This window comes from Lepidochelys kempii, chromosome 1 (genome assembly GCF_965140265.1).
Source record: "Lepidochelys kempii isolate rLepKem1 chromosome 1, rLepKem1.hap2, whole genome shotgun sequence".
Taxonomy (NCBI): Eukaryota; Metazoa; Chordata; order Testudines; family Cheloniidae; genus Lepidochelys; species Lepidochelys kempii.
Genome location: NC_133256.1, coordinates 208066130 through 208084385, shown reverse-complemented (window position 1 = coordinate 208084385; position 18256 = coordinate 208066130). Strand labels below are relative to the sequence as shown.

Here is an 18256-nt window from a genome sequence, read left to right as displayed (position 1 = left end):
ACTTGTTTACATTTATCTCTCCAATGTTCATTACTTTGCATTTATCAACATTGATCTTTATTTTCCATCATGTTGTCCATTCACCTAGGTTGTTTAGATCCCTCTAAAATTCCTTGTCGCCTCTCTGGTTCTAACTTAAATAATTTTGTGTCATCTGCAAATTTTTTTATTTCATTCAAACCCCTTTACAGATCACTAATAAATATATTAAACAAAATGGACTTTTTTTTTTTCAGAACTTTCTGGTTTCTCCTTTCCCATGATGTTAACCTTTGCTATGATGAAAACTGACCGTTTAATCCTACTCTTTGCTTCTTGTCTCTTAGCCAATTTTAGATGACAATACTTTGCATCCCATGTCAAGACTACTTAGTTTCTTTAATAGCCTCTTGTGAGAGAGCTTGTCAAAGGCCTTTTAAAAGTCTAAATAAACAATGTCAACCACATCTCCTTTACTTGATTGAGATGTTCAAAGCATTCTAGTAGATAAATAAGGCATGATTTTCCTTTGCAGAAACCGTACTGGTTAGACCATATCATAACTCAATATTTCACGTGTTTTGTTGTTCTATTTTTAATTATCATTTCTTGAAATTTACCAGGTACACATTTAAGACTTCATAATCTGTAACTTTCTTTAAATTGTCCATGTTTTCTAGCATCTACTCTTCTGACAGCTAGAGATCTGAGAACACCTCTGTGTATCCTTGAAAGACCTCGATACAATAATTTCATGTACTGTGGGCTGGAACTTCATGTAACTTCTCAAAGGGGGAGATGTGACAGACATTGCAACCCCATGCAGTATCTTTGGGGTCCATTGGTTTAAATGACCAGTTTATGTCTGATTGTATTCTACTCCATGGGGGAGGGTTACCACAGCTCCTCCAGGAACTATAAAGAGTGGGTGGTGATTATAGCAAATCAGCCAGGTTGTAACTCCCCCAGAGAGGTACCACCTTCTGGGGATACTTGCACATACTAGTTCAAACTGGATTCTCCAGGGAGCTACACAAAGGACTCTTGGACAAATAGCCTGACTAGGGGACTTCATTCTAATCCAGCAAACAGACAGGGCCTTCTGTTTTAGAAAAGGAGAGAGGCAATTCTTATGGAAGGGTTGGAAGGACTTGACCTACAAGGGCCCCATAAGACTGGTGGGTGACCTCCAGTAAGTTTTTAGCTGGTCGTGACAGGGTCGGGCCAGATGGCTACAGGAGAGTAACACAAGGCAGATATATTAGCCCCAGGTTAAGTAGGTCCCTTTTCCCTGGGTAAGGTAACAGGGAAAGTTCCAGAACAATCAGGAACATTCTGGAGACAATTAAGACAGACAGGCTGATTAGAACACCTGCAGCCAATCAAGAAGCTGTTAGAATCAATTAAGGCAGGCTAATCAGGGCACCTGGGTTTAAAAAGGAGCTCATTTCAGTTTGTGGTGTGCGTCTGAGGAGCTGGGAGCAAGAGGCACTAGAGGCTGAGAGTGAGAATGGGACTCTTGGAGGACTGAGGAGTACAAGCATTATCAGACACCAGGAGGAAGGCCCTATGTTGAGAATAAAGAAGGTGTTGGGAGGAGGCCATGGGGAAGTAGCCCAGGGAGTTGTAGCTGTCACACAGCTGTTCCAGGAGGCACTCTAGACAGCTGCATTCCACAGGGCCCTGGGCTGGAACCCGGAATAGAGGGCAGGCCCGGGTTCCCCCCAAACCTCCCAACTCCTGGTCAGACACAGGAGGAATCGACCTGGACTGTGGGTTCAGAAAAACAGCCAAGCTGAGGGCTGCCATGAAGCTCCAAGGCGAGCAAATCCTCTAATAAGCGCTAGACCCACCAAGGTAGAGGAGGAACTTTGTCACAATGTGTATAGGAACTTGTACTGTTTTTATATGTTTTCTCTCTAATGCTTTTACCTTAAGAATTAATGTGCTTGCTTAGAAGGAGCTGCATGGTAACTTATAACTGTGGGCAATGCAATGGTCACAGCCTTCAGAAAGACACCTGGGAACTGAGGACCTAAAGTGGGTTCCCTTGGTGGACCACAGAAGGGGAACACAGATGCAATTGCCCTGCAACTATGACAACTTCACCCTTATTACTGGAAAAGAGAAAATCCTGGGTAGGCATGTCTCCTCACCATACTTCTCAGTGAAGACTAAGGCAAATAAATTGTTTTGCTTCTCAGCAATATCCTTAATTGTTCTCTTTAATCCCTGGTGATTCATCAGACCACCAATTCTTTTTCAGGCTTCCTGCTTCTGAAACACTTAAAGAATTGTTTGTTTTTTATACCTCTACCTATTTGCTCCTTGAAATCTATTTTAGCCTTCCTAATTTCCCTCTTACATACCAGTTGCTGTGATTTGTGCTCTGGTTTATTGGCTTCACTAGGATTAAATTTCCAGTGTTGAAAGAATTTCTGTTTGGCATGAGCAGCCTCTTGAACCTTGCCATTCAGCCATGTTCTTGCCTTCCTGTTTCCCTGTTTGTTCAGTGGTATGTATCTTCTGAAACTCTATTATTGCTTCCTTAAGTAGCATCCATGCCACGTGTAAGGATTTTACTACCTTTACTTTTGCCTTTTAGGGTCTTTTTGACTAACATCCTCATCTTATTGAAATCACCCTCTCTAAAACTTAATGTCACTGTGACACTTTTTGCACCATACTTCTCCATAGGCTGTAGAATCTACTTATATTGTGGTCATTATTATTTAGTGGCTTGGCTACTGTTATTTCTTGAATTAACTGCTGGCTGTTACTTAAGAATAAGTCAAGAATAACTTTTTCTCTTGTTTGTACTAGAGCTAGCTGTTTCAAATCTCTGTATCTCGTGGAGGGGCACAAGAGCCTAATAAATCTAAAACTTTTCTAGGAGGAGCTAAATCTCTCAGCATGCTTTTCAGATATAAACCTGGTATGTTTATGCCATAGGCTTTTCTTTTAATAATCTTTTTAATTCCCCCCCCCATTTTAGGATGAATTTGATACTCTTAGAAAGTGTACTACAGGCTAGATTTATGCACAGTGTAGGTTAACAACACCAGGCAAGCTGCTCCAACACAGAGCTTTGCCAGTCACCTCGATCCTGAACAGGATCATCTGTTATTCTAATCCTGGGCCCATCTACAGCTCTGCTAGTGCATCTTAATCCTGCTTGGCAGCATCCCATTCCAGCTATGTATTATCCCCCTTTCTTCTTAGATCAGTCGTGACCTCAAGCACCCACTGATATTCCTGTTTTAGGCCTCTCTTGTAAAATTATCACCTGTCCTGTTTCTGCTGCGATCTCTCCTGATTTTGTTGGGTTGATTCTGCATCCTAAAACCCTGATAATGAAAGGTTATGGATGTTTCCCCCTAACACTTTTCAGCATAATTTTAGAGATTCTGATCTCTGGTCCACAAATGCACAAAATCAGAATTGGAATATTTACCCATATGAGTGGAAAACAGCCTCAAAGTTTGGTTCTGCTGGAATATGGCCCTTTTCCCCAAAAAAAATCAGGTCTAGATCCACAGATTTAGATGTCCAACTGCCATTTTAGGCATCTAAATCCAAAATTCAATCCTCAAATCCGGGTGACTGGGCAACAAAATGAAAGATGAAACTGAATGTTGATAAATGCAAAGTAATGCACATTGGAAAACATAATCCCATCGACACATATGTGAAAAAAGCTAATGTCGTCTTGGGATGCATCAGGAGAGGTATTTCCAGTAGGGATAAGGAGGTTTTAGTACCGTTATATAAGGCACTGGTGAGACCTCACCTGGAATACTGTGTGCAGTTCTGGTCTCCCATGTTTAAGAAGGATGAATTCAAACTGGAACAGGTACAGAGAAGGGCTACTAGGATGATCCGAGGAATGGAAAACTTGTCTTATGAAAGGAGACTTAGGGAGCTTGGCTTGTTTAGCCTAACTAAAAGAAGGTTGAGGGGAGATATGATTGCTCTCTATAAATATATCAGAGGGATAAATACCAGAGAGGGAGAGGAATTATTTAAACTCAGTACCAATGTGGACACAAGAACAAATGGATATAAACTGGCCACTAGGAAATTTAGATTAGAAATTAGACGAAGGTTTCTAACCATCAGAGGAGTGAAGTTTTGGAATAGCCTTCCGAGGGAAGTAGTGGGGGCAAAAGATCTATCTTGCTTTAAGATTAAACTCGATAATTTTATGGAGGAGATGGTATGATGGGATAACATGGTTTTGGTAATGAAATATTCATGGTAAATAGGCCCAATGGCCTGTGATGGGTTTTTAGATGGGGTAAGATCCAAGTTACCTGGGAAAGAATTTTCTGTAGTATCTGGCTGATGAATCTTGCCCATATGCTCAGGGTTTAGCTGATCGCCATATTTGGGGTCGGGAAGGAATTTTCCTCCAGGGCAGATTGGAAGGCCCTGGAGGTTTTTCGCCTTCCTCTGTAGCATGGGGCACGGGTCACTTGCTGGAGGATTCTCTGCTCCTTGAGGTCTTCAAACTACAATTTGAGGACTTCAATAGCACAGATATAGGTGTGAGGTCTTTTTTAGGAGTGGTGGGTGAAATTCTGTGGCCTGCATTGTGCAGGAGGTCAGACTAGATGATCATAATGGTCCCTTCTGGCCTAAATATCTATGAATCTATGAATCTATAATAGGATCTAAATTAGCTGTTACCACTCAAGAAAGAGATCTTGGAGTCATTGCGGATAGTTCTCTGAAAACATCCACTCAATGTGCAGCATCAGTCAAAAAAGCTAACAGAATGTTGGGAATCATTAGGAAATGGATAGATAATAAGACAGAAAATATAATATTGCCTCTATATAAATCCCTGGTTTGCCCACATCTTGAATACTGTGTGCCTAACCCTGTAGGTACTCAAATTCCCGATACTTAAATTTCTGCTAGTGGGCAATCACAAAGCTACCTAAATCATAGAAATTTAGGGCTAGAAGGGATGTCAAGAAGTCATTGTGTCCCATGCCGAGTTGAGGCAGGACCAGGTAAACTTAGAATATGCCTGACACATATTTGTCCAATGTGTTCTTAAAAACCTCCAATGATGGGGATTCCATTATCTCCTTTGGAAGCCTATTCCAGAGTTTAACTACTGTTACAGTGAGAAAGTTCTTCCTAATATCTAATCTAAACATCCCTTGCTGCAGATTAAGCCCATTACTTCTTGTCCTACCTTCAGTGGACATGGGGAACAATTAAACACAGACCTCTTTATAACAGCTCTTAACATATTGGAAGACTGTTATCAGGTCCCTACTCAGTCTTCTTTTCTCAAGACTAAACATACTCAGTTTTTTTAACCTTTCCTCATAGATCAGGTGTTCTAAACTTTTCATAATTTTTGCTGCTCTCCTTTGGACTCTCTCCAATTTGTCCACATCTTTCCTAAAGCGTGGCATCCAGAATTGGACACAGTACTTCAGATGAGGCCTCACCAGTGCCAAGTACAGTAAGATAATTACCTCCTCTGGCTTACATAAAATATTCCTGTTAATATGCCCCAGAATTATATTAGCCCTTTTTTCAATTGCATCACACTGTATATAAGCCAATAATTTGGGATCCACTTTTACCCCCAGATACTTTTCAGCACGGCTACCATCTAGCCAGTTATTCCCCCGTTTTTGTTGTTGTTGTTGTTGTTGTGCACCTGATTTTTCCTTCCTAAGTGAAGCACTTTGCACTTGTCTTTACTGAATTTCACCTTGTTGAACTCTGACTAATTCTCCAATTTGTCCAGGTCATCTTGAATTGTAATCCGGACCTCCAAAGTGCTTGCAACCCCTCCCTGCTTGGTGTCATCTGCAAATTTTAAAAGCATGCTCTCCACTCCACCATCAGGGTGGATAAAAATCAATGGGGTTTTTTTTAAATCAAAAACATCAGATTCTTTTAATTAAAACTGAAGATAGTTTTAATTAAGATACATTATAGCTCAAAGATATCTCATCATGGAATTGGGATTATAAATTATAATTCTATAGTATGAGACAATATATTCATGCAATATTTAAGGAAAGTTTTGTAAATGAGTTCCAATAGTTGATGGATTAGGGACCCAATCTTATGGGGTTCCAGGGGCTTCTGTATAGATTATTTAGGTTAATCTTTCTATCTACCCAATGGGACTCAGTGCTCAGTCTAGAAGATACCATCAGAGATGCTTAGTTTTGCAGTTCTCAAACTGGTTTTGTGTCTCCAGAGATAACATGCTTGTTAACAGCAAAAATGTTATAAATAAATAAATAAATAAAATATAGAGGTGAGAAATAACAGACCTCAACCCTATTGTCCCTCTGCAAATTTGTGGACACAGAGTCAATCCCTTACCTCTCTCTAAAAGGGCAAAGTTTCAAAAAGTTCAATGAATGGAAGATTGCTGGGGGCGGAATAGATCTGGACAAGGAGAAGAAGTCTGGAGAAAAATGTGAGAAGGGAGGGACACGCAGTAGAAAGAAAAGTGAAACTGTTTGAGCAGCATATTCCAGAATTCTTGAGGTCTTTCTGAGTGTAGCCTTGATTTGAGATCTACCATACCATTCTCTGACTAGAAGGGAAAACATATAATGGTAGCAGGCTGTAAAAGAGACCCAGTTTGGGAATAAGAACCATTCAAGAAATATATGTTTGCTGATGATGTTTTAAAGAAAGTCACACCAGTGAACTGGTGGAAGTCACTTAAGCACTTCAGTTCAGATACTGTTGAAGTGATAATCTCACTTTTAACAGCAGTAGCTTTTTCTGCCAGTGTAGAAAGAATATTTTCTTCCTTTGGTCTAATTCATTCCAAACTGAGAAATCGTTTGGATCATGAAAAAGAAGGAAAGCTTGTTTTTCTTTTCCAGATTATGAACAAACAGGAAAATGAAGGTGAAGACAACTGAGTTAGCTGTAGAAGCCAATATTATAAGTTTCTCATGTTGATATGGCTGACATAGTCGCTTGAATTTTTGAATTTTTTAAAAAAATATTTCATTTAACTATTGTAGTTAAATTTAACAAAAACCTGATTTAAAAAAAACTTGAATGTTTAACTAAATTCAAAAATTCATATGCTTGTTTTATTAAAATATTATATGTTTGCTGTTGAAGAAAAAAATCCAAAATATATAACATTGTTTTACTTAAATAAAACAATTTAAATGTCTGTCTGGTGATGTTCTCCTCCAAATACAGCATGGCAAGAAAATCCTCCAAATATTAATGATTAACCTTTTGAATTGGAGATAGTTCACCTCCCAGTGATTTCATAAATATCTGCTTCAATTACCTTTGGTAAATGAAATAACCAAACAATCATTCATTTTCTGATATAGCCATAAAACTAATCTGAAAAGTTTTCAAAGTACATCACTTTAAAAATGTATAGTGTGTACCTTCTAAAAATGAAACCTACATCTATCTCTGAGTTGTGAAGAATATGTATTAAGGTTATAACAACCAACAAGAATACACTTTTATGTAGAAATCCATGATTAAATCGAGTCTTCCTGACTAGTTTAAATCATGATTTAAATCAATTTGATTTAAATCAAATCCACCCTGTCCACCATCCATGTCATTAATGAAAATACTGAATATTACCAAACCCAGGACTGACTGTAGCAGCACCCCACTATATACACCCTCCCAGATTGACAGAGAACAGTTGATAACTACTCTTTGTGTATGGTCTTTCAACCAGTTGTGGAACCACCTTATAGTAATTTCATCTAGATGGCATTTCCCTAGTTTGCTTACGAAAATGTCACGTTGGACGGCGTCAAAAAGCCTTCCTGAAATCAAGACATATCATGTCTACAGCTTCCCCCACCACCTCCCATCCGCTAGCCGATAACTCTATCAAAAAGGAAAATCAGGTTGGTTTGGCATAATTTATTCTTGACAAATTCATGTTGGCTATTCCTTATAACCCTATTATTTTCTAGGTGCTTACAAACTGATTGTTTAATAGTCTGTTCCAGTATCTTTCCAGGTATTGAAGTTAGGCTGACTGGTCTATAATTCCATGGGTCCTCTTTTTGTTCCCCTTTTTAAAGCTAGGTACTATGTTTGTCCTTCTCCAGTGCTAATCTGTCCTCCAGGGTAATTGCTAACAATTCTGAGATTGCTTCACTTGTTCCTTAAGTACCGCAGGGTGAATTTCATCAGGCCTTGTCTAAAACCCAGTGCCTTTAGTCCATGCAGGATCTTCAAGCTAGGCATTCCTCTGCCTATCTTGCCAGTGAGGTCCAATCTAATAGGGATTCTCAGAGGCTGACTAGTGTATAACTGTCTCCCCATCCCCAACTGCTCCCTTTTTAGAGCCGTCACTAGGGATATGGGAGACCCAGGTTTAAATCCCCACTTGACCTGCTGTAGACTAGGGACTGAACACGGGTCTCTAATTTCTTAAGTGAGTGCCCTAACCACAAGCTATAGAGTCATTCTCACTTGCCATCCCAAAGAATATTTCAGTGTTTTATTCACAATGGAACATCTTCGGCAGAAACTCCAGAATACCCCCACAGACCAGTGGTTAGGGCACTCATCTTATTTATTTATTTATTTTGAGAGAACGAGCTGACCTGACTTAGGCACCTACCTCCAGGAGAGGGCTCACAGCTGCAAATCCTGAGTGGAAGGAGGTGCCCCTATTTTGAGGGGTGATGCTTAGGCCACTCCCCTCCACAGCATTTCCTTATAGCTCGTTTAGATGGCTCTCTGCTCATGTTCCTTCCTGGCTTCTGAAGAATACCTTTCTTATGCCCCATGCATTGTATAGGGAGCCTGGGCACTTAACGCAGGGCTGTGGATTCCACGGGGTGGCAGGAGGCCTAAACATTAGTCATTACAATATCTAATGTTTAAATCCCCTTTGTGGACTGAGCCCCTAGTGTTCAAGTCTGTACTCACTGATGCCAATGATAAAACTCCGATGGCTTCAAGGGTGTAGGATCAGGCCTCAAGACAGATGGATATGTCTTATGTACCAAAATGGTTACTCTCGGTTAAAGTTGCATGCATGGGAAGAGATAGGCAAAGTACTTACTGCAACAAGCCTTTTCCATCTTTAATTTCTGTAAATCTGTAATACTAAAGGGAGTCTCAGGGAAAGGATTACAGTTCTAAATTAGCAAACCCACTGCCACCTCTATTAGTGAAAATTTTGTTCTCTTAATTAACAGGCATACATCTCATAATCCCTTCCCATAACAGTATGTGAACTCTTGTTCACTTAAAATATTTCATTTAGGAGGAAATGTGTATCATTAGGAGGTGCAAGTGTCACTACTGCATTATTCTTAACTAAGAATTACGATTTTTCCTTCCTTGTCCATATTTACAACTTTTTGTTTGTGAATAAATAGACATTACTGTATTGTGTCTTGATAAAATGGTGATAAGCACTTACAAATACCTTAGATTGTCTTAAATAAATTCTGACTTCCAGCCCACCTTGTATGGCTACAGTGAATGCTGCAATTGTTAAAATTGTTAAAAAAAAATTCATACATGGATTTCTAAAATCCCTCAGTGCTCAGTAAAATCTGGGTTGTAATAACAGAGTTCTTGTTTCTGTGTTAGAAATGTGTCTCATTTGTATGTTTTATGTCATTGGCCCTCATATTTCTTAATAAAGTTTAGATATTGCTTTTCTTCTAGGTAATGTGTGTATTTAAAAAACTTGTTCAACTGTTTCTTAAACAGCTGATTATGCAATTTATAACTACTTGTTAATAATTTGAAAAGTTATTAGTATATTTCTAGTCAAGTAAATGTAAATTAAAAAATGTGTTTCTAGTTGCTGAATATTCTAAATAACTGTATTATATAGCAGTAGTATATTCATTGTGAGATATATTAACAAAGCACTAGTTGTAGTGTTGTGGTTATTGAGTTAATTTTAAGCTCTGTACATGCTGGCCCATTTTCACCATTACTCTATGTTGCTATTAAAGCTGGGTGAACAACTCACAATGAACAACTTACTCAGATAATTTAGCCACTTTTTGGTCTGTGAATTATCTATGAACAGACTTTGATTTTTGTCAATTTGTTTCAGGAATGTTTGTGAACAAATTTTAAGTTTATGGTTCACTCACGACTACAAATTCATTTTTGGAGAAAGTTGAATTCCACGTTTAATTGTGGTCTATGGGCTAGGGCATATATTTAGAACTCATACTGCTCTTGATCCACAGGAGCTCGCCCACAGATGTCAGTAGGAAGTTTATACGGAGGTCCAGGCTAGAATCTGGCCTCTACGTAATAAACGAAAACTTTTAGTTATTTGTTTAATCACATTCAGCATCACTCACTGGAAAATAGTCTCATCTTCAGAATCATTGCTCGTTCTGCCTTCTATATTCCTTCAGTAGCCTTGTTTCTTTTCACCAGCCTGCTTTTTTGTTTCTGTATGGATAACTGAAAGATTCAAAATAAAATTGTAAATGGGGAACCAACATCAAACACATTTGTTTCTAGTAGAGTCCTGCAGGGATTTCTTCTTGGCCCTAAGCTATTTAAGATGTTTATCAATGACCTGGAAGAAAACAAAATCATCACTGATAAAGTTTGCAGATAACCCAAATTGGGTGAGTGGTAAATAATGAAAAAGACAGGCCACTGATTCAAAGCAATCTGGATCACTTGGTAAACTAGGAGCAAACAAACAGTATGAGCTTTAATACAGCTAAATGTAAATGTATACACCAGGAACAAAGAATGTAGGCCATACTTACAGGATGGGGGACTTAAACCTGGGAAACAGTGACTCTAAAAAAGATGCGGTGAATACATGAGCTCCCTGTTAGCTGTGGCCAAAAGAGCTAATGTGATCCTGGGATGCATAAACAGGAAATTCTTGAGAAGGAGTATAGAGGTTATTTTACCTCTATATTTGGCAGTAGAGCAACTGCTGCTGGAATACTGTGTCAAGTTCTGGTGTCCCCAATTCAAGACAGATGTTTATAAATTGGAGAGATTTCAGAGAAGAGCCATGAGAATGACTAAAGGATTAGAAAACATGCCTTACAGTGACAGACTCAAGGAGCTCGATATACTTAGCTTAACAAGGAGAAGGTTAATGGCTGACTTGATTATAGTCTCTAGGTACTAAATGGGGAACAAATATTTAATAATGCGGTCTTCAATCTTACAGAGAAAGGTATAACATGATCCAAGACAAATTCATACTGGAAATAAGGTATAAATGTTAACAGTGAGGGTAATTAACCACTGGAACAACTTACCAAGAGTCATGGTGGATTCTCCATCACTGACAATTTTTAAATCAAGATCAGATTTTTTTTAAAATATGTTCTGGGAATTACTTGGGGGAAGTTCTATGGTCTGTGTTATAGAAGGTCAGACTGGATGATCACAGTGGTCCCTTCTGGCCATGAAATCTATGGCTCTATCAATCCATGTAGTCCAGTATCCTGTCTCCCACAACGATCAGAACCAGATATTGCAGAAGAAGGTGCAAGAAACTCTACAGTAGACAGATGTGGGATAATTTGTCTCCTTTAAGTCTTCATGCTAGCCACTAATAGTTAAAATTGGGTAAAACCCTGAATCGTTAAGTTTTATCTGCCTTCTAAAACCCTTTTTAAAGAATTATTAACTATAACAACTCTGGATATTCTTGTTATCCATATAAATGTCCAGTTCCTCTATAAATCTTGCTAATCAACAGCATCTTGTGGCAATGTGTTCCACAGTCTTGTATGACAAACTATTTCTATCAATTCTGAATTTGCTGCCTTTCAATTTTATTAAGCATCCCCTTGTTCGTGTGTTACAATACAGAGAACAGACACTCTCAATCCACCTTGTTTAGCATTCATTATACTTACTCTTATTATACTTTTATCATGGCTCCTCCTCTTATTCATCTCTTCTCTAAAGTGAACAACCCCAATCTTTTCAATCTCTCTTCACATGAGAGGTTTTCCATGCCTCTCACCATTTCCATCACCCCTGTCTGAATCACTTCTAAGTCTGCAGTATTTTGTTTTGTGAGGGAGTGACTTGTGCTGAACATGGTCTCTCAAATGAGTGTGAACCATAGATTTATTTAGTGGTGTTATCATACTTTTCATATTATTCTCCATCCCATTCCTTATGCATGATAACATCTTGTTTGCTTTTTGATCACAGGTGAACATTAGGCAGATGTCTTTTTTGATGGGACCATGGTGGTGCCCAGATATTCTTCTTCAGTTGAAACTGTTAATTTAGAAACCTGTTAAGCTATATGAGTCGTTTATATTTTTCCTTTCATGTGCAATGCTTTGTACTTATCAACACTGAACTTCAGTTGCCATTGTGTTGCTCACCATTCACCTAGCTTGGTCTGGCCCTCTGAAGTTACTCACATTCTTGTACGGACAAGAGTAGCTTAAATAGTTTTGAATCATTTGCAAATGTTATCACCTTACTACTCACCTTCATTTCCAGATCATTAATAAATGTTTTAAACAACACTGGATGTAGTATGAAACCTTGAGCACTGCCTACTTCATTCAGTTTACAGTTGGCTCCCTCTTCACATGGATTCCCATTCTGTGCAGTGCATTTTAATAGGCCTCAGTGGTATAAACAGTGTTTAAAAAGTCAATAGTGGGACCAGAGAAGCACCTTTCAGATCCATTATTTATTTGTATGACAATAGCACCTAGAACTTATGGAAATCAGGGCTCCACTGAGCTAGCTGCTTATATAAACACATAGTAAGAGACAGTCCATGCTCCAGAGAACTTACAATCGAAATAGATAAGACAGACAAAGGGTAGAGGAAGTTTTCAGAGGCAGTGGGTCTATTTGCTGCTCCCTCTTGAAGACTGCAGAACGGGGGAGTGGTCAGTTAACTGGCCATAAGGGTCACAGCAGTCCGTTGACGGCCCCTGAAGATGCCAGAGAAGAGGAACTGGAGATGTCAGGACCTGTCCCCAAATTTGACTCTACAGTAGACATGAGGCTAGGTGATTATAATCATGAGGAATTCCAGAGTGATATCTTTTTAAAAGTTCAAATTTTGAGCTTCCCAGCCTGGACAGCATCTTTTAACTTGGCAATTCCAAGACACTTTCTGTGGCTATGTATACAGTACAGCTTAAGTCAATATAAGTGATGTCACTCAGGGACATGAATAAGCCACCCCTCCGAGCAACGTAAAGTTACAACAACCTAAGTGCTGGTGTGGACTGTGCTATGTCGGCTTCTCCCGCTGACACAGCTACCGCTCCCCTCGGCTTAGAGCATCTGCGCTCACAGCATGACAGCAGCAACGCTGCATCGATACAGCTGCGCCACTGTAAGCGCTGTAGTGGAACCAAAGCCTTAGGCAATAACAGGTCAGACTTTCAAATGTGCAAATGTGAGCACCTCAGTGTGGAGTGGATTGGGAGCTGCTTCTGACCAAGTCAAAGATGCACGTTTGAAAGAGCATTTGAAAAACTGTCCCCACAGCCAATAGTAATAATAGTACTTTGTATATAGAGCCTTTCGCCTGGGGATTTCACTAGGGCCTTACAAACCTCAATTAATCCTCAAGACAGAACGCCAGGGAGTAGATATTGGCATCCCCATTTTACAGCGGGGCAAACTGAGGAGAAGTGGCTTCCTAAGGTCAGAATCCCAGTCTGCTGCCTTAACTTCTAGATCACGTGTATTATAGCCACATGGGAACGGATTACAACAATCCAGTGTATTTTGCATGCTAACAAGTTCAGCAGGCAAGGTTTCCTTGACTCTGCAGAAATGTGGCATTCACACTTGAAATAGCTCCGGATGTGACAGGTACAAAAAAGTAACACTAAAGCTACCAGTTCTGTCAGCGCTCCACTGTATTAATGGACAGTTGGGTGGACAACGATCTTACAATGCTCAGCAGCAATTAGCGCAGGTAAAGCATTCCTCACTCCTGCGGTTAATAAGTGACTGAGAGGCATATCAACTTATGCAGTAGGAGCTGTTTGCAACCAGCAGTACACATGCAGATAAAGCGGGAGTTTACTGATGGCCAGTCTAGGCTTTGTCATTTTCCCAAGCAACACAAAGTCTCACTGACAGGTTTGATGTTGATTTAATAAAACAATCATAAAAATATTAATTATTTTTAAAAGCACTGAGGTTTGAAAACTGTGCAAAACGCACCAGATTGATAGACATGGAGTCTGAAGTTCTCCCCTTATAGTACGTCTGCTCAGCACAAAATGACCCATGGCAATGAGTCTCAGAGCCTGGGTCAACTGACTCAGGCTTGCAGGGCTCATGCTAAGGGGCTAAAAATAGCAGTGTAGACATCCAGGCTTGGGCAGAAGCTCACACTCTGAAGCCCGGTGAAGGTGAAGAGTCTCAGAGCCCAGGCTCCAGCCCAAGCCCAAATGCCTTTTCTGCTATTTTTAGACCCACACAGCCAGCAAGCCCCATGAGCCCAGGTCAGTTGATCCAGCCTTAGACCTTTGCTGCAAGGAGTGGCGGGGGGTTGGGGGGGTGTTGCTGTGTAGACACACCCATATTTACAGCACAACGTAAAGTACAGCTTAGGCAACAGCTTCACAGACTGCCCCAACAACATGCCTCTGCCCTTTCTAGAAGGGAAAGTGAAGTCAGGCTCAACCCTAACCCTGCTTCAGTCTACACACAAATCATGCTAACCCAGAGTTCCAGGACCCCCTGGGGTGGAGGGTCCGAGCCTGAGTCAAGCCCAGGGTTCAAGACCTATTGTTTTGTAGTGTAGACACAGCCCCACTGGACTCGTGCTCTGGGAGTCTGCAAAAAGTATTCCACAATCCCACGGGCCAACTTTCTTTGTCCTTTAGAGAGTCAAGTTTGGTGGACAGTCACGTTTTTCCACATTGCATCAGGAACAAATGGCTAGAGCGGCCACATTTTGAAAGGGCACTAGGAAGTCTGGGATATGGGTGGTTAGACTCGGGCTTGCATAATGCAGTGTAAACGCAGATGCCCCAGGTTGGGACCTAGGGATCAACAATTCCTAACCTAGGTTACAAATGAGTGTAGATGCCCAAGCCCTAGTTTAACAAACCCAGGGTGTGCTAACTCAAGTTTTACTACTAACCCTGGGCTTACATTGCAGTGTAGACATTCCATCTTCATAGTCCATTCAGTCCTTGGCCTCCATGTGGAGACTGCTGAGATGACAGTGTGGTGGCAGTTTTTATGATGAGGCCACCTATCCACTTGGAAGTGAGCTGAAACAAAGTCACTTCATAGAGGCCACCAAACACAAGTCACTACATACCTGAGACGGACTGAGAGAGATGACATAGAGGTGAACAGCTAGTTCTGTAGCTCATTACTAATCCTCTTTGTCACCCATCAATTTGCTTTAAACGGATCTGTTTTTCACTAATCTACACTGCACAACCACTGCAACAGCTTTTAGTTTATTCCATTAAACATCAGTTACTAAAACATTTCTTTAAGCTGCACAACTACCCAGTCACTTTACTATCTAGTCATTTAGCCCAATTACAAATAATTTTAATAATCACATTACTCACATTTTACCACTTCAATAAATCTAATCAAAACACATGTGAACCCAGTCCTGGTCCCACTGAAGTCAATGACAGAACTCCCATTGAATTCAATAGGAGCAGAACTGGATTCTACGTCCTTAAGGCATAAACTTGCATTTCTTATTTAGACTAAGGGCTCAATTCTGTATCTGAACAGAGGTTGGGTGCAGTGGAAGGAGCAGTGGGATAGGCAGGTGATTGCTGCGAGATGATTCTTCGTGGCCGAGCCCTGGCATAAATTAAAAATACTGGGTAGCAGCTTTATGTTGTTGGCAGTAGGTACCTCAGGGAGGCAGGGACTCAGCCACAACAAACCATCTCCCAGCCACACTCCCTATTTCCTCAGACTTGCCCCTCCTACTCTTCTGGCAGGTGATAGGGCTGGTGTAAGAGGAAACAGAGTCTCTACATTGGCAGAGATTGCCTCTATACAGGGGAAATTCTCCAAGATGAATCTCCAGCAGGATTAAGCTCACTTTGTGCAATATGAGTGAAGTAGGCAGTGCAAAATTGATTTAGCAGACCAGAGAGTCTGACTCAAGGAAATTAAGGAGTGTTTAACCTGTGAGCATGTAATTGGAGGATCCACCTCAAGAAATACTCTCTACAATAGAAAAAGTAAAATAGAAAAATATTTTATAAAATCAAAGTAAAAATGTCAAGATTATTTTACAATAACATTCTATGAAAATTGAGCTCAAAATGAAAACATCAAAGCAAGATATGTTAGTTCACAAAATGTTTCCTTATACTTAGGATGAAATCTCTTCTAATGGTATCATAATCTACCAGGCAGATTCTTTTGGTACATTTTCTGAGACACCATTTTTATTATTCATTTTCCATGAAGCATATTTGAGACAATTTTTTGCAGCCTGTGTGATTTCTATGTGACTAAATAGTTTTATTTTTAGGTAATTGTCTTAGCTCCACTAATTTCTCCATAAACCTCCACTTTGAGAAAACGTTTATGAATAGTACTGCTTGCCAATGAATTTTCTTTCACTTGGACACCTATATTTACAAAATAGTTTAGGGCCAAATTCACAGGTTTTAAAATCAGTCCTTAATGGAAGTTTTGCCTGAGTAAGGACTACAGTATTGGGCAATAGTTCGCCATTTAATTCCTATTATTTCAATGGCACATTAATCATTTGCCTTATTACCATTACCCCTTTCAAAATGCTCTAAAACGCCCATTTTCCGAAGTATCCAAGGACGACTCTAGAGAGGCACCAGAAAAGCCCAGCAGCGGAATTTTATGCTACAACAACATGTTCCTTCTAGCCATGCATCGTAGGCTGGCACTTAACCCCGGTACATATAACCAGAGGCATGAACATCGTTTAGACCTGGAATCGGCTTTGTGCAAAACCGTACGCTTCACACTGTGCTTCCCACTTTTTGTCCCCATTGGTGAAAACCTTCCAAATCCACCAAAACGTATCAGCCGCCAGCTCCTTTGCTCCGCAAGAAAAGCAGGTGAATTAAGTCCTGGGCTGATGCGAGCACCACAGAACCTGCACTAAAAACCAGTGCCCCTGGCCCAGGGGAGCTCGGAGCCGAATTGGGGGGAAGCGGTGCCCTGCACCGGCAGCAGCTCTGGACTTAGCGGGGGTGTTTGCTCGCGCCTCACTTCCAAGCACGCTCTCCCGCAGCCACTGGCGCACCACGCCGCCCGGTGCCCGTCCGCCCGCCCTCGCTCCTCAGCCTTTGCCGGGCTGCTCAGCGAACTCACCTCCCTCCCCGCGGGCGAAGGCAGCTCGCGGGAAGGGGCGCCAAGGCCATGTCCAGTCAGCGGCCCCGATCCCGCGCTGACCTTGCGAGGAGCAGGGCGGGCTGCCCCAGGCTGCCGTCCACCCCGCGGGGGGAGCGCGGCCCCTGGCGGTCCGGCCGGCCTGCCTGCCTGCCTGCCGGGAGAGCCGAGCCGGACCAGCTGGGAGCCCCGAGCGGCCGCGGAAGCGGCGCGTCCCCCCTCTGGGGCACCCGCTGCTTGCAGTCGGGCGGCAGCAGCGCCCCCGGGCTCCCGGCCCCGCCCTAGCCCCGCTCACCTCCTGCCCCGCGCCTGCCTTGGGGTCGGCTCGCTGCCTCGGCGGCGCCCAGCTCGGTGCCCGGCCGGAGGGGAGGCAGCAGCTTGCGCGCTGCGGCTGCGGAGATGCTCCAGCTGCTCGGTCTGCCCCCCGCTCCTACCCCTCCTCCGGCGCCGGCCAGGGCGGCAGCAGCGGCAGCATCTCCCGCAGGTCCCCCCAGCGGCAGCAGCGGCACTTGCAGCCTCGCGGGAGCCAGCGGGGAGGGAGGAGGGAGAAGCCCCTGGTCAGCTCCCACTCCCCGCTCTCTGCTCCCTTCCCCGAGCACGCGGGCACTCACCCAGGCACATGCTCCACATGGACACGCGCCTGAAGATAGGTGGACTTACACCCCCCCCCACACACACACACACACCTGCACGCACAGAGGCACCTGCTCCACACACGTACTGTGTTGTGTGTACATCCCAGTGTACAAATAAATCACTCTCCCCAGCTCCTCACACGCACAAGTTCAGACAGGCAAATACACCTACTACGCAGGTGCACATACACAAATCTTAGCTGCCACAGCACACCCATGCAACCATCCTATAGCAGGAATATACTGGACTCACACTCCACATGCAATATACTGATATACCGGCTCTGCACGTGTTACCAGCATCGGCGCCTGGGGGGTGG

At 42.0% G+C, this 18256-nt stretch overlaps 1 protein-coding gene across 4 annotated transcripts in view; it reads right to left on the bottom strand.

Moving 5' to 3' along the window:
* CASR (calcium sensing receptor) overlaps positions 1–17765 on the bottom strand; it is a 175521-nt gene extending 157756 nt beyond the window's left edge. For 2 of the 4 annotated variants that reach the window (XM_073310598.1, XM_073310619.1), the window contains exon 1: positions 17597–17765. The gene's annotated coding sequence lies outside the window, so the exon portion shown is untranslated. Of the gene's footprint in view, positions 1–17283; positions 17366–17596 lie in introns of those variants that run through there. The other 2 variants (XM_073310613.1, XM_073310604.1) reach the window with 2 other exon arrangements.
* Between the last annotated feature and the right edge of the window lie 491 nt (positions 17766–18256).